The sequence below is a fragment of the Thalassophryne amazonica genome, chromosome 20, assembly GCF_902500255.1.
Source record: "Thalassophryne amazonica chromosome 20, fThaAma1.1, whole genome shotgun sequence".
Taxonomy (NCBI): domain Eukaryota; kingdom Metazoa; phylum Chordata; class Actinopteri; order Batrachoidiformes; family Batrachoididae; genus Thalassophryne; species Thalassophryne amazonica.
This window is the reverse complement of record NC_047122.1, coordinates 24,007,166-24,021,367: the sequence shown is the minus strand read 5'-3', so window position 1 is coordinate 24,021,367 and position 14,202 is coordinate 24,007,166. Positions and strand designations below refer to the sequence as shown.

Here is a 14,202-nt window from a genome sequence, read left to right as displayed (position 1 = left end):
GTATCAGAGTAGAAAACATGTACAAGTGGGACTTTGACCACGGCTACATCTGTGTAACATTACCGTCTCTGCGCTTGATTTCTGTTTCTATGAGTCTCGTTTGCATTCGTGCTGCATGAATTTTCCACAAAATCTTCCTCAGGGGTCGAAACAGAAACAGCCAGACCTGCACCAAATATTTGTGTGTCTGCCTCAAGGAGGAATCCACTGTTAGTTGTGTATTTTGCAAGTTTGGCTCTATTTATCCACTTTGATGTATGTTTGTTGCTGCGACCAGAAATTCATATTTAAACAATGTGGCCTCGCTAGAAGTTACTTCTCACTCCACCAGTGGAATTTAATCTGTTCAAAAGTTAAAGGTTCAAAGGCCTGTTGGATTAATCTTTGCGACAGCTAAAGCTGGCCGCATGCATCGCAATGACTGGATACGATTGTGCGTAACTGTGTATCTCATTGCAGTGTTTATTTTGTAACTCAAACAGGGCTCCTGTGTTTTGATCAGTTTGGGTCACATTTGTTGATTTCAAGCATGTTTTGTGTAACACTTCTGCATTGTGACCTGCGTCAATTCCTCATGGTGCTTTGCAAGGTTTTCTTTTGTACAATCACACTTGCAGCACATTTGACACAGTCCAACACAGCATGTATGGGTAACACTCTACTTGAAGGTATTATCATAATAGTAACATTACACTGTCATAATTGTTACATGACACAGTCATAAACGTGTCAGAAATATGTCAATGTCATAAACATTTATGACTAGTGTCATTGTCATTCGGTTTTTGTAATGACAAGTTGACAGGTTGTCATGCAGCTGAAGATGAAAAAGACCAAAAACAACTTCTGGTCATGTCACTTTGATTGTCTTGTCATCATCAAGACAACCCAAAAAATGTCAACTTGTCATTACAAAAAGCTGACACTTGATGAGAGCAGTCATAAATGTTTATGACGCATTCATGACTGTCATGTAACGGTTATGACAGTGTTATGTCACTATTGTGACGATACCTTCGAGTAAAATGTTACCTATGTATGCATGACCCACTCACCCGTTGCCAAATACCACAGTGTTGTAGGTCCTTCCTCTGGAAGGAGTGGTACATGTGCATATTGCCTGCTGTTTTGAACACATGTTGATCTTGGCATCAACCATGGATTGGAATGCAACCTGTTACACTGCTCTTGAGCTCTCGTCACCCATGGTAGGGGTGGACTATTTGGTCGAACATTACGACATGCTTAACTCATCAAATATACATTGAGTTGTCGTCTGCTTTGTTCTGAGATGTGACTGAATTTGCAACTGTTTACAAGTTTAAAACTTATAAAGGTACTGTAGTTCTTATTTAAGTAGGGAAAAAAGTAGCAGGACCATGAATAGTTCCACAGTAGTGCTTGTGCAAACTGGTGACTGTGAGCTGATTTACTAATTTGTACAGCAGTTTTACAGATTATGAAACAAAACTGCTTCTAGAACCAGAATTCTTCGTAGAAAGATAGCTGAGAAAGTAATGTATAAAGTCTTAAATTATTTTCTCTCTGTCCACACAGGTCTCTTTCTTGTCATCCAGTCACAGTGGACACAGTAAGTAATCATCAGCCCCATTCTTTTCTCAAAGCTTCTTTCAGCGGCTTCAACTTCATCACACTAACATATTCTATAAATTTTAGTAAAAAGCTTCTTTTCTAGTGTCTTAAAGTAAAGTGGTTTGGTGGCACCACTTAACACTAAACCTGGTTACCAACAGACATGTTCTGTTTGGCATATCGTGTTCAGAATTCAGAAAGAGCAGAGGCCTGAAAACAGAGCCCTGAGGTACGCTATGTAAACAAAATACATTTTAAGATGGACTTGTGACCTGTTTTTAATGTTCCTAGGGAGAGATAAAACAATGACTTTATAAGTTACATAAGGCTGGTGTCTAAGGGATCAGTACAGTCCTGCAGACAGCCCATCTGCCACAGCGGAGGTAAAGTAGTCTCAGAGTATCATGTTTTGGAGAAGGTTGGATGATGAACCGCTGTCCCTGCAGACAGGATATTTATAGAATAGCAGTTGTTGGACTAATTCAACTTACTGCTTTGTTTGTGGTTTCACAAAAAGTGTTTTATCTGCCAATTAAGAAGCTGATAGACCAGCACCATCACACAGTTGACCAGTCATCACCAGAGGCAATGTGGCTGTCAGAATGTCAGCGGTATAAATTTATAAATATACTCAACAAAAATATAAACGCAACACTTTTGGTTTTGCTCCCATTTTGTATGAGATGAACTCAAAGATCTAAAACTTTTTCCACATACACAATATCATCATTTCCCTCAAATATTGTTCACAAACCAGTCTAAATCTGTGATAGTGAGCACTTCTCCTTTGCTGAGATAATCCATCCCACCTCACAGGTGTGCCATATCAAGATGCTGATTAGACACCATGATTAGTGCACAGGTGTGCCTTAGACTGTCCACAATAAAAGGCCACTCTGAAAGGTGCAGTTTTATCACACAGCACAATGCCACAGATGTCGCAAGATTTGAGGGAGCATGCAATTGGCATGCTGACAGCAGGAATGTCAACCAGAGCTGTTGCTTGTGTATTGAATGTTCATTTCTCTTCCATAAGCCGTCTCCAAAGGCGTTTCAGAGAATTTGGCAGTACATCCAACCAGCCTCACAACTGCAGACCACGTGTACCCACACCAGCCCAGGACCTCCACATCCAGCATGTTCACCTCCAAGATCGTCTGAGACCAGCCACTCGGACAGCTGCTGAAACAATCGGTTTGCATAACCAAAGAATTTCTGCACAAACTGTCAGAAACCGTCTCAGGGAAGCTCATCTGCATGCTCGTCGTCCTCATCGGGGTCTCGACCTGACTCCAGTTCGTTGTTGTAACCGACTTGAGTGGGCAAATGCTCACATTTGCTGGAGTTTGGCGCGTTGGAGAGGTGTTCTCTTCACGGATGATGCAAAGGAGATGTGTTGCACTGCATGAGGCAAATGGTGGTCACACCAGATACTGACTGGTATCCCCCCCCCATGAAACAAAACTGCACCTTTCAGAGTGGCCTTTTATTGTGGACAGTCTAAGGCACACCTGTGCACTAATCATGGTGTCTAATCAGCATCTTGGTATGGCACACCTGTGAGGTGGGATGGATTATCTCAGCAAAGGAGAAGTGCTCACTATCACAGATTTAGACTGGTTTGTGAACAATATTTGAGGGAAATGGTGATATTGTGTATGTGGAAAAAGTTTTAGATCTTTGAGTTCATCTCATACAAAATGGGAGCAAAACCAAAAGTGTTGCGTTTATATTTTTGTTGAGTGTACATGTTGTTTTCATGAACTGATTATGAAAATAGCTACTGCTTATTGTCTTCTATCATTACTTGGCTAACCTTTGGCTTGGTAATGTGTTGTACAACCCCAGTTCCAGTGAATTTGGGACGTTGTGTGCAATGTAAATAAAAACGGAATACAATGATTTGCAAATCCTCTTCAAGCCTCCTCATTTTGAAAATGGATGCCTGCAACACATTTCAAAAAAGCTGAGATGGGACAACAAAAGACTGGGAAAGTTGATGAATGCTCAAAGAACACCTGTTTGGGGCATTCCACAGGTGAACAGGTTAATTGGAAACAAGTGAGTGTCATTATTGGGTATAAAAGGAGCATTCCCAAAAGGCTCAGCCGTTCACAAGCAAAGATGGATCAAGCGAGGATCAACACTTTGTGAACAACTGCATGAAAAAATAGTCCACCAGTTTAAGAACAATGTTTCTCAAAGTTTAATTGCAAGGAATTTAGGGATTCCATCATCTACAGTCCATAATATAATCAAGATTCAGAGAATCTGGAGAACTTTCTACATGTAAGCAGCAAGGCTGAAAACCAACATTGAATGTCTGTGACCTTTGATCCCTCAGGCGGCACTGCAATAAAAACCGACATCATTGTGTAAAGCAGGGGTGCCCAAGTTCGGTCCTCGAGATCTACCTTCCTGACACTCTTAGTTGACTCCCTGTTCCAACACACCTGAATCCAATGAAAGGCTCATTAAAAGCATGCTAATGCATCTTTCATTGAATTCAGGTGTGTTGGAACAGGGAGACAACTAAGAGTGTCAGGAAGATAAAGCTCGAGGACCGAACTTGGGCACCCTTGTTGTGAAGGATCTTACCATGTGGGCTCAGGAACACTTTAGAAAACCATTGTCAGTTAACACAGTTCGTCACTACATCTACAAGTGCAAGTTAAAACTCTGCCATGCAAAGCGAAAGCTATACATCAACAACATCCAGAAACGCCACCACCTTCTCTGGTTCCCGAGCTCATTTGAAATGGACAGACGCAAAGTGGAAAAGTGTGCTGAGGTCTGATGAGTCCACATTTCAAATTGTTTTTGGAAATCATGGACGTCGTGTCCTCCAGACAAAAGAGGAAAAAGACCATCCAGATTGTTACCAGCGCAAAGTTCAAAAGCCAGCATCTGTGATAGTATGGTGGTGTGTTAGTGCCCATGGCATGGGCAACATCTGTGATGGCTCCAACACTGCTGAAAGGTACATCCAGGTTTTGGAGCAACACATGCTGCCATCCAAGCAACGTCTTTTTCAGGGACGTCCCTGCTTATTTCAGCAAGACAATGCCAAGCCACATTCTGCACGTGTTACAACAGCGTGGCTTCATAGTAAAAGAGTGCGGGTACTAGACTGGCCTGCCTGCAGTCCAGACCTGTCATCCATTGAAAATGCGTGGCACATTATGAAACGCAAAATACGACAACAGAGACCCCGGACTGTTGAACAACTGAAGTCGTACATCAAGCAAGAATGGGAAAGAATTCCACCTACAAAATTTTAAATTTGCTATGTAATAACTTCATACAGATTAAATCTGTGTAACTGTAGGGTCCTTACTTTTCCTAAATAAGAGTACATGTTATTCTAACATTGATATTTATTAATATTACAAAAAACAAAACAGAGGTTCTGAGAGTTTCTACCTAGAATGGCCATAGCTGTCATTTTGACGGCTTGCATAAAAGATGGTGTTATTTCTCTGTTTGCTACTTTTGCCGGGTTTTGAAGAGTGGATGATGACCCATGGTGTCTTCAGTTCTCAAACGCTTATTGAATGTTGTTAGAAGGAAAGGTGATGTAACACAGTGGTAAACATACCACTGTCCAGTTTTTTTGAAATGTGTTGCAGGCATCCATTTCAAAATGAGCAAATTTGCACAAAAACAAAGTTTATCAGTTTGAACATTAAATATCTTGTCTTTGTGGTGTATTCAGTTGAATATAGGTTTAAGAGGATTTGCAAATCATTGTATTCTGTTTTTATTTACTTTTTACCCAACATCCCAACTTCATTAGAATTGGGGTTGTAGTAATTTGGGTGACTGAATAAGTGTTTTATGGGCATTGTGGGACTAAATGTTGGAGGTTTGTTGAAGGTCTGCAAAGTCAGTTTGCTGATTCTTAAAATTCGTGTTCAGCACTTGTATGTTGGCATAACTCTAGGACGCAGCCACAAATGGTGTGGTGTGGAAAGCTACGTCCTTAGATCAGCACTACATCTGTGCAGCATTAGCTTGTTTTGTGTTTGTGACTCAGTAGTTTTGTTTGACGCCACAGCAGGAATTAACAGGATGCTCAACGAGTTGCACCGACACACACTGGTCTCTCTGTCTGCTTCATCCAACACTTTGTTTTTGTTTATGGCAACGAGGGATTAAAACCCATCTGGTGTGTGTGCGAGTGTGTGCACATAATCGATGTAGTTGGTATTTGCCCATCTTAATGTTTGTGTGAAAATGGACGTTAAGGAGGATGTTTAGTCATCAGTTGGGGAGGTGTTTGTGTGTAAATGAGCTCGAGCATGTTCCCAATCACTGCAGTGACATGAGCAGGGCTTGGTGATTTCTTCAAGATTGACAACGATGGATGAAGAAGTTATTATGATGCTTCAAAACTCACCCCGAATTGATATTGGGATAAAACTGGAAAGGAAGAACACTCTGTGGAATAGCCCCATTCATTATTGATATGAATATAGTTCTTACTCATTGTGTTGACACTGAACCCTGTAATGATTCATTATTGATTTGAATATAGTTCTTACTCATTGTGTTGACACTAGACTTCATCAGGAATCATTATTGATATGAATTGAGTTGGAACTCACTATGTTGACACTGAACCCTGTAATGATTCATTGCTGATATGAAGTGTTGCGACTCACTGTTGACACTGACCATGTAATGATTCATTGCTGATATGAAGTGTTGCGACTCACTGTTGACACTGACCATGTAATGATTCATTGCTGATATGAAGTGTCATGACTCACTGTTGACACTGACCATGTAATGATTCATTACTGATATGAAGCGTGTCGTGACTCACTGTGTTGACACTGAGCTTTGTAATGGTTCATTACTGATATGAAGTGTGTCGTGACTCACTGTGTTGACACTGACCCTATAATGATTTGTTACTGATATGAAATGTCGCAACTCACTGTGTTGACACTGACACTGTAATGATTCGTTACTGATATGAAATGCATTGTGACTCACTGTGTTGACAATGACCCTGTAATGACTTGTTACTGATATGAAATGCCTGGTGACTCACTGTTGACACTGACCCTGTAATGATTCGTTACTGATATGAAATGCCTGGTGACTCACTGTGTTGACACTCAGCCTTGTAATGATTCCTTACTGATATGACGTGTGTTGCGACTCACTGTTGACACTGACCCTGTAATGACTTGTTACTAATATGAAATGCCTGGTGACTCACTGTTGACACTGACCCTGTAATGATTCGTTACTGATATGAAGTGTGTCGCGACTCACTGTGTTGACACTGACCATGTAATGATTCATTACTGATATGAAGCGTGTCGTGACTCACTGTGTTGACACTGACCCTATAATGATTTGTTACTGATATGAAATGCCTGGTGACTCACTGTGTTGACACTGACCCTGTAATGATTCGTTACTGATATGAAGTGTGTCGCAACTCACTGTGATGACACTGAACCTGTAATGATTCGTTACTGATATGAAGTGTGTCGCAACTCACTGTGATGACACTGAACCTGTAATGATTCGTTACTGATATGAAGTGTGTCGCAACTCACTGTGTTGACACTGAGCCTTGTGATGATTCATTGATATGAATCATATCCTGAATCAATGTGTTGACGCTGAAACGTAGTGACTTTTATTAAATAATATTACAAGTCGATGTACTGATTCATACTCGTATTGTGACCTACTCCATCAGTCCTGTGGCGTTCTGTATTTATATTGAATTACTGAATTAAATACCAGCTGGCAGGCGAACACAAACAAAGATATCCAAATGCAGTGTAACGGCACGGTAGAGTGGGTCTCTGCTGGACTCCACATGTGGAATACCAGCTGGTCACCGCACACGTTTATTCCTCCTGCTGCTGAAACATGCCTCCTGCTGAGCTTCTTTTTTTTCTCCCCCATTTTTTGCATGTGTATTATCACCCAGTCACACACACACTTTGTCTTTCTCTTTCACACTTGTTTACGCAATCGCTCATGCACCATCAGTACGCACATTTGCAGTTTTACAGTATTCGCTCCCACACACACAAGTCTCCTGTGCCAGAATATCTCTCTGTTGGCTCTGCTGCATGCACATTGCATCATATGCCACAGACGCTCATTTACATATCCGGTGCACATGCACACATCCTATAGATGTGCACATTCAGGTTAATTGTTAATAGCATCATTGTGTGCAGCCAGTCTGTGTACACACACACACACACACACACACACACACACACACACACACACACACACACACACACACACACACACACACACACACACACACACACACACACACACACAGTGTGTCTCATTCTTTCTAAAGTTCTATTAAAGAATCACAAAGCTATAAATCTGAAATCAACCAGCCAGAAGCTGATATTTACAATTTTAAAAACAAAGGAAAAACTGAACCAGCCAGACAAAACCTTAACGTCATCTGTAAGTAAAAGCCAGCCAGCTGTATTTAAAAATACCTTCTCACACTTGAATACCAGTCTAACTTAAGTTATTCCTCCATTTTTAAAGCAGATTGACCCAAATTACAGCTCTCAAAAACAGTGAATGTAGTTCATCACATTAAAACCAGAAGATGAAATCAAATTATGGGCTAGATTTAAAAACACGGCCGCGTTTTCAGACTGGGTCACCATGGCAAGAAGCCAGTCATCCTCTAGTTCGTCCTTGGAGGTCCTATTGCTGGGCTGTCACCTTCTCGCATTGTCACGTTCTATAACCGCCATGATATGTAGCTTGTGATGCTTTTTGGGCATTTGGCACAAAATGTACCTTGCCCGCCATGTCATCATGACACCACTAAGACTTCGCAGCAACACCGTTGCTACAGTGCAGCTAGCTAGAGCCGAAATGGCACTTATTGTCACACCAATATGCAATCAATGTCGCTAGCAAGTACAACATGTCACAATGAGTAAATATGATGCAGCCACGGCTTTTACCTCACGGAGGACAGCACGCCTAGATCTATAAATATCGGGTATGTTGCAGTTTTCATCATTATGGAATATAGATAGGGATTATGAACAGCAAATGTTGTACAATAACTTACAAAAACAGGACAGTGGAATACCATAAGACGGCAAAAACGGAAAGCAGTTTGATAAAGCTGTATACATACATTCCACACTGTGAAACCGAGGTGGAGGAAGTGTCGCTCTGGTGCGCAGAGAACAACTTGACGCCAAATGTCCATCCATCCATCCATTTTCTTCCGCTTCATCCAAGGTCGGGTCGTGGGGGCAGCAGCTCAAGCAAAGCCGCCCAGACCTCCCGATCCACACACACCTCCCCCAGCTCCTCCGGGGGAACCCCAAGGCATTCCCAAGCCAGATGCGAGACATAGTCCCTCCAGCGTGTCCTGGGTCTTACCCGGGGCCTCCTCCTGATGGGACATTGCTCAAGAACATCTCTCCACATTGGTATCCAGGGGTCATCCGAGAAAGATGCCTGAGCCACCTCAGCTGGCTCCTTTCGACGTGGAGGAGCAGCGGCTCGACTCCAAGCTCCTCAACCTATCTCTAAGGGAGCGCCCAGCCACCCTGCGGAGAAAACTCATCTCGCCTGCTTGTACGTGCGATCTTGTTCTTTCGGTCATGAGCCAAATCTCATGACCATAGATGAGGGTCGGAACGTAGCTCGATCGGTAAATCGAGAGCTTTGCTGACCGTAAACGTTCATAAGACAAAAGAACTCCTCTTGAACTTCAAGAAGAACAGACAAGACCACCCCTCTTCATAAATGGAGAACAGGTGGAAACTGTCACCACCTTCAGGTCTCTGGTCACCCACATCTCCACAGACCACACCAGGACCGCTAACATCAGGGCTCTGGTTGAGAAGGCCCAGCAGCAGCTACACATCCTGTGTGTCCACAGGAAATACAACCTGGACACAAAGCTGTTTTGTCCTTCTGTCACTCCTCGGTGGAGAGCTTACTGACATACTGTCGGTGTGTGGTACCCAGACTCCACAGCCGAGGGCAGAAAGGCGGAGCAGAGGGCCATTAACACTGCCCTAAAGAGTATTGGCTGCCCTCTGCCCAGCCTGGAAAACATTGCAACATCCTTCTGCCTTAGGAGAATCAAGGCCATCACAGGAGACTAATCATACCCTGCCCACCCCGTTTGACCTGTTGTCCTCCAGGAGAAGCTATAGGTCAACAAAGTCCCACCCCAGCAGGCTGATAAACAGCTTCTTCCCCTGGGCCATACATACTGCAAACACCCTTGGATATATACACACGCACACGCACACACACCCCCATGTTCACAATCACTGCTCTAAATGTTTTAAGCCACATTTATTTTTTAATTTAACCTTTATTTAGCTAGGTTTATCCCATTGAGATCAAGACCTCTTTGCAATGGAGACCTGGACAGTTATAAAGTTTCCAATTCACTTAACCTGCATGCCTTTAAATGTGGAAGGAACCCGGCGCACCCGGAAGAAACTCACACAAACACAGAGAGAACACGCAAACTCCACATAGAAAGGGCACAGATGGGAATCAAACCCATGACCGCCTAGCTGTGAGGCAACCATGCTAACCACTAAGCCACCATGCTGTCATTTTAAACTGTATTTAATCTCATATATACAGTGAGGAAAATAAGTATTTGAACACCCTGCGGTTTTGCAAGTTCTCCCACTTAGAAATCATGGCGGGGTCTGAAATTTTCATCTTAGGTGCATGTCCACTGTGAGAGACATAATCTAAAAAAATATCAGGAAATCACAATGTATATATATATATATATATATATATATATATATATATATTTTTTTTTAAATAATTTATTTGTATGTTACTGCTGCAAATAAGTATTTGAACACCTACCAACCAGCAAGAATTCTGGCTCACACACTCTTTACCTGTATTAATTGCACCTGTTTGAACTTGTTACCTGTATAAAAGACACCTGTTCACACACTCAATCACACTCCAACCTGTCCATCATAGCCAAGACCAAAGAGCTGTCTGACACCAGGGACAAAACTGTAGACCTGTACAAGGCTGGGATGGACTACAGGACAACAGGCAAGCAGCTTGGTAGAAAACAACTGTTATGATTATTTATTAGAAAGTGGAAGAAACACAAGATGATCGTCAATCTCCCTCGGTCTGGGATTCCATGCAAGATCTCACTTTGTGGGAAAGAATGATTCTGAGAAAGCTTAGAACTACACAGGAGGACCTGGTCAATGACCTGAAGAGAGCTGGGACCACAGTCAGAAAGATTACATTAGTAACACATGATGCTGTTATGGTTTAAAATCCTGCAGGGCAGCAAGGTCCCCCTTCTCAAGCCAGCACATATCCAGGCCCGTTTGAAGTTCACCAGTGACCATCTGGATGATCCAGAGGAGGCATGGGAGAAGGTCATGTGGTCAGACGAGACCAGAATAGAGCTTTTTGGAATCAACTCCACTTACCATGTTTAGAGGATGAGAACAACCCCAAGAAAACCATCCCAACCGTGAAGCATGGGAGTGGAACCATCATACTCTGGGGGGGTGCTCTTCTGCAAAGGGGACAGGACGACACTGTATTGACGGGAGGATGTATGAGGTCATGTATTGCGAGATTTTGGCAAACAACCTCCTTCCCTCAGTAAGAGCATTGAAGATGGGTTATGGCTGGGTCTTCCAGCATGACAGTGACCCCAAACACACAACCAGGGCAACTAAGGAGGGGCTCCGTAAGAAGCATTTCAAGGTCCTGGAGTGGCCTGGCCAGTCTCCAGACCTGAACTCAATAGAAAATCTTTGGAGGGAGCTGAAACTCGAAACCTGAAAGATTTGGAGAAGATCTGTATGGAGGAGTGGACCAAAATCCCTGCTGCAGTGTGTGCAAACCTGGTGGAAAAACTACAGGAAATGTTTGACCTCTGTAATTACAAACAAAGGCTACTGTACCAAATATTAACATTGATTTTCACAGGTGTTCAAATACTTATTTTCCTCACTGTGTGTGTGTGTGTGTGTGTGTGTGTGTATGTATATAGTACATGTTTCATATTTAAACTATTTTTTTGTTGTGTATATCTGGTTTCTTTTGTAGTACACAGTAGCTCAGCGGGAGCACCCCCAATTTCATTGCCACCCCTCCCCTGTACAATGACAATAAAGACTATTCTATTCTATTGTAATTCAGTTACAACTTGTTGCCATGGGAATTTGAAGGATGTGCTTTGACTCCTATATACAAATAACATGAGTAGATTAAGCCGTCACTCGTGGATTCTACTCATACCGTTGTTTAGACCAGTGATTTTCAACCTTTTTTGAGCTGCGGCACGCTTTTTATATTTACAAAATCCTGCGGCACACCACCAACCAAAATAATATTATAATGCTATTACCTCTGGTTTTGCGCAAAACCAAAAAAATTTAATAGAAAATCGATACAGAAAACACCGCATTTCGAAAATCCTCAAGCATTTTGCGCTCTGATCTCAAGTAGGGCTGTCACGATTAGGAATTTCTGGAGACGATTAATTGTCAGACAAATAATTGCGATTGACGAATATATTGTCTATTTTTTTTTCTTTTTTTCCCCTTCTTTATATTCTATTATTGTAGTATAATTACACAACTCTGGAAGAACGTTTGGCTTCTGTGAGTGGAGAAACTGGGAATGGTGCAACATTTTTATTTTTATCTTCATTTTACATACAGTCCCAACTTTTTCTGATTTGTGGTTGTTTCTGTTGCATTTCTGAAATTGTTTCTCCTCATCAGTCACGTTTTGTGCTTAAACACTGCATTAAGCTCAAGATTGAACAAATAAATACCTTTGGAAAATAACAGCTGTTAAAGTTCGGAGTTCTCACCTGGTTTTTGTGATCTCTGCGTCTGAACATTGTTTTTTTTTTGTGGCTCAGTTCATTCATATATTCTCATTTTTTAAATATGTTTTTAAAGATATTTGACCATTTATTTCATCTCATGATCTCATAAATTCAGCATACGACGCGCACATGGTGTGAACAGGACGGTAACGGCAGAATCACACCTTTAGAGAAAGTTCAGAGAGAAGTAAAGGCAGGCAAAACGTTTCCATTTTGTTAACGTTCACTCGGGTTAAAATCTTCTCTCTGCTCCGCGCTCGCTGCGCACTGAATGTGTCACGCCTGCATTCAGGAATCTCCCTCACCCACCCCCTCCCTCGCAGTCTGCAGCCTGTTAACTCCGCGCGCGCGCACACAGGCACAGACACACACCGACAGCTCCGCATTTTAGACGGCTTTTGAAGAAGACGGCACTGTTTTAATCGGCCATCAGCCTCCTTGTTATTGTCCCGCCTTAAGACGAGAGCGATCAGATTCTGAGTCATTTTATGCTTTGTGGATAAAATAAATAATTCACGGTAATCGCGAATATGAAAAATACCCACGGCACCCCTGACGATCGATCACGGCACCCTAGGGTGCAGCGGCACCCCGGTTGAGAATCACTGATTTAGACCAAGAATCTCTCAAATCAGTCACTAAATCTTGAATTCATTTTTTAAAACAAAGGAAAGTTGGTCAGGCTAGCACATGCTGGCAAAATCAAAACCTTTCCTCTGCTGCATGGCTCGCTGTCTCCAACACACAAAACCTTTTTACTGTAAGCTGAATGCTTAACACTCTGCTTTTCTCTGCAATGGAATCATTTTGCTGAGCCATTACTGAAATACAGTGAGGGGATGTTTAATTGGGGTCAAAGTTCAAAACAAGTGTACTGTGTCCTTTCCATGAAAAAACAACACCAAATAGGAGCAAATAGAAATTTCGCCTCAGTGTGGCTGATAAAATGCACCAAAACAAATTTGTATGGTGCATATAATTTGACACTAAAATTAACACTGTGCACCCAGCAGTTCCTGCTAGCATGCACGGGAGGGATATCCTGCACGTTTTCCCCCAACGCCACATTGTAAATTCTCCCTGCAGTTAGTCGGGTTGGTACACGTTTGCACAGCTCTAAAAACTAGACAGTCCCCTGGTTCGAAAACGCCCGAAACGAGTCGAGCTGTGAAAGCGGTGTGTGAGATCTGGAGCAGGTTGTCTGTCTCATTGTGGAGTTTAAGCTGCAGGCCTAGCCGCTCGACCGAAAGCGGCAGTGAATGAAGTCTTTGTCCGCATGCAGAGATGTATGTGAGAAATCAGGACAAAGAGGAGAAAATGGGCTGGAAAAGAGACGGTGAGACAAAGAAGCAGAGAGCACAGAGTTTAGTGTTTGTCAGCGTGGAGCTTAAACAAGCAGTACAGGATGTGCAGCCAAACTATTTCTCTGTTGGCTGCGGATTCTCTCTGTGTGTGTGTGTGTGTGTGTGTGTGTGTGTGTGTGTGTGTGTGTGTGTGTGTGTGTGTGTGTGTGTGTGTGTGTGTGTGTGTGTGTGTGTGTGTGTGTGTGTGTGTGTGTGTGTGTGTGTGTGTGTGTGTGTGTGTGTGTGTGTGTGTGTGGAGCTGGAAGGTGGGGGGTGTTCAATGCAGGGTGCTCATAGGATATCATTCTCTTTGCTGTCATAAGTGGGACGGGCACGCACAAAGATAATGAGACTCCGGCTCATGTCTCCCGA

At 42.6% G+C, this 14,202-nt stretch overlaps 1 protein-coding gene across 4 annotated transcripts in view; it reads left to right on the top strand.

Annotated features, from left to right (window-relative positions):
* The window catches only part of LOC117501926 (zinc fingers and homeoboxes protein 2-like), a 175,793-nt gene that overhangs the window by 71,877 nt on the left and 89,714 nt on the right, over nucleotides 1-14,202 (top strand). For all 4 annotated transcript variants that reach the window (XM_034160892.1, XM_034160889.1, XM_034160890.1 and 1 more), the window contains one exon: nucleotides 1,558-1,591. The gene's annotated coding sequence lies outside the window, so the exon portion shown is untranslated. The remainder of the gene's footprint in view (nucleotides 1-1,557; nucleotides 1,592-14,202) is intronic.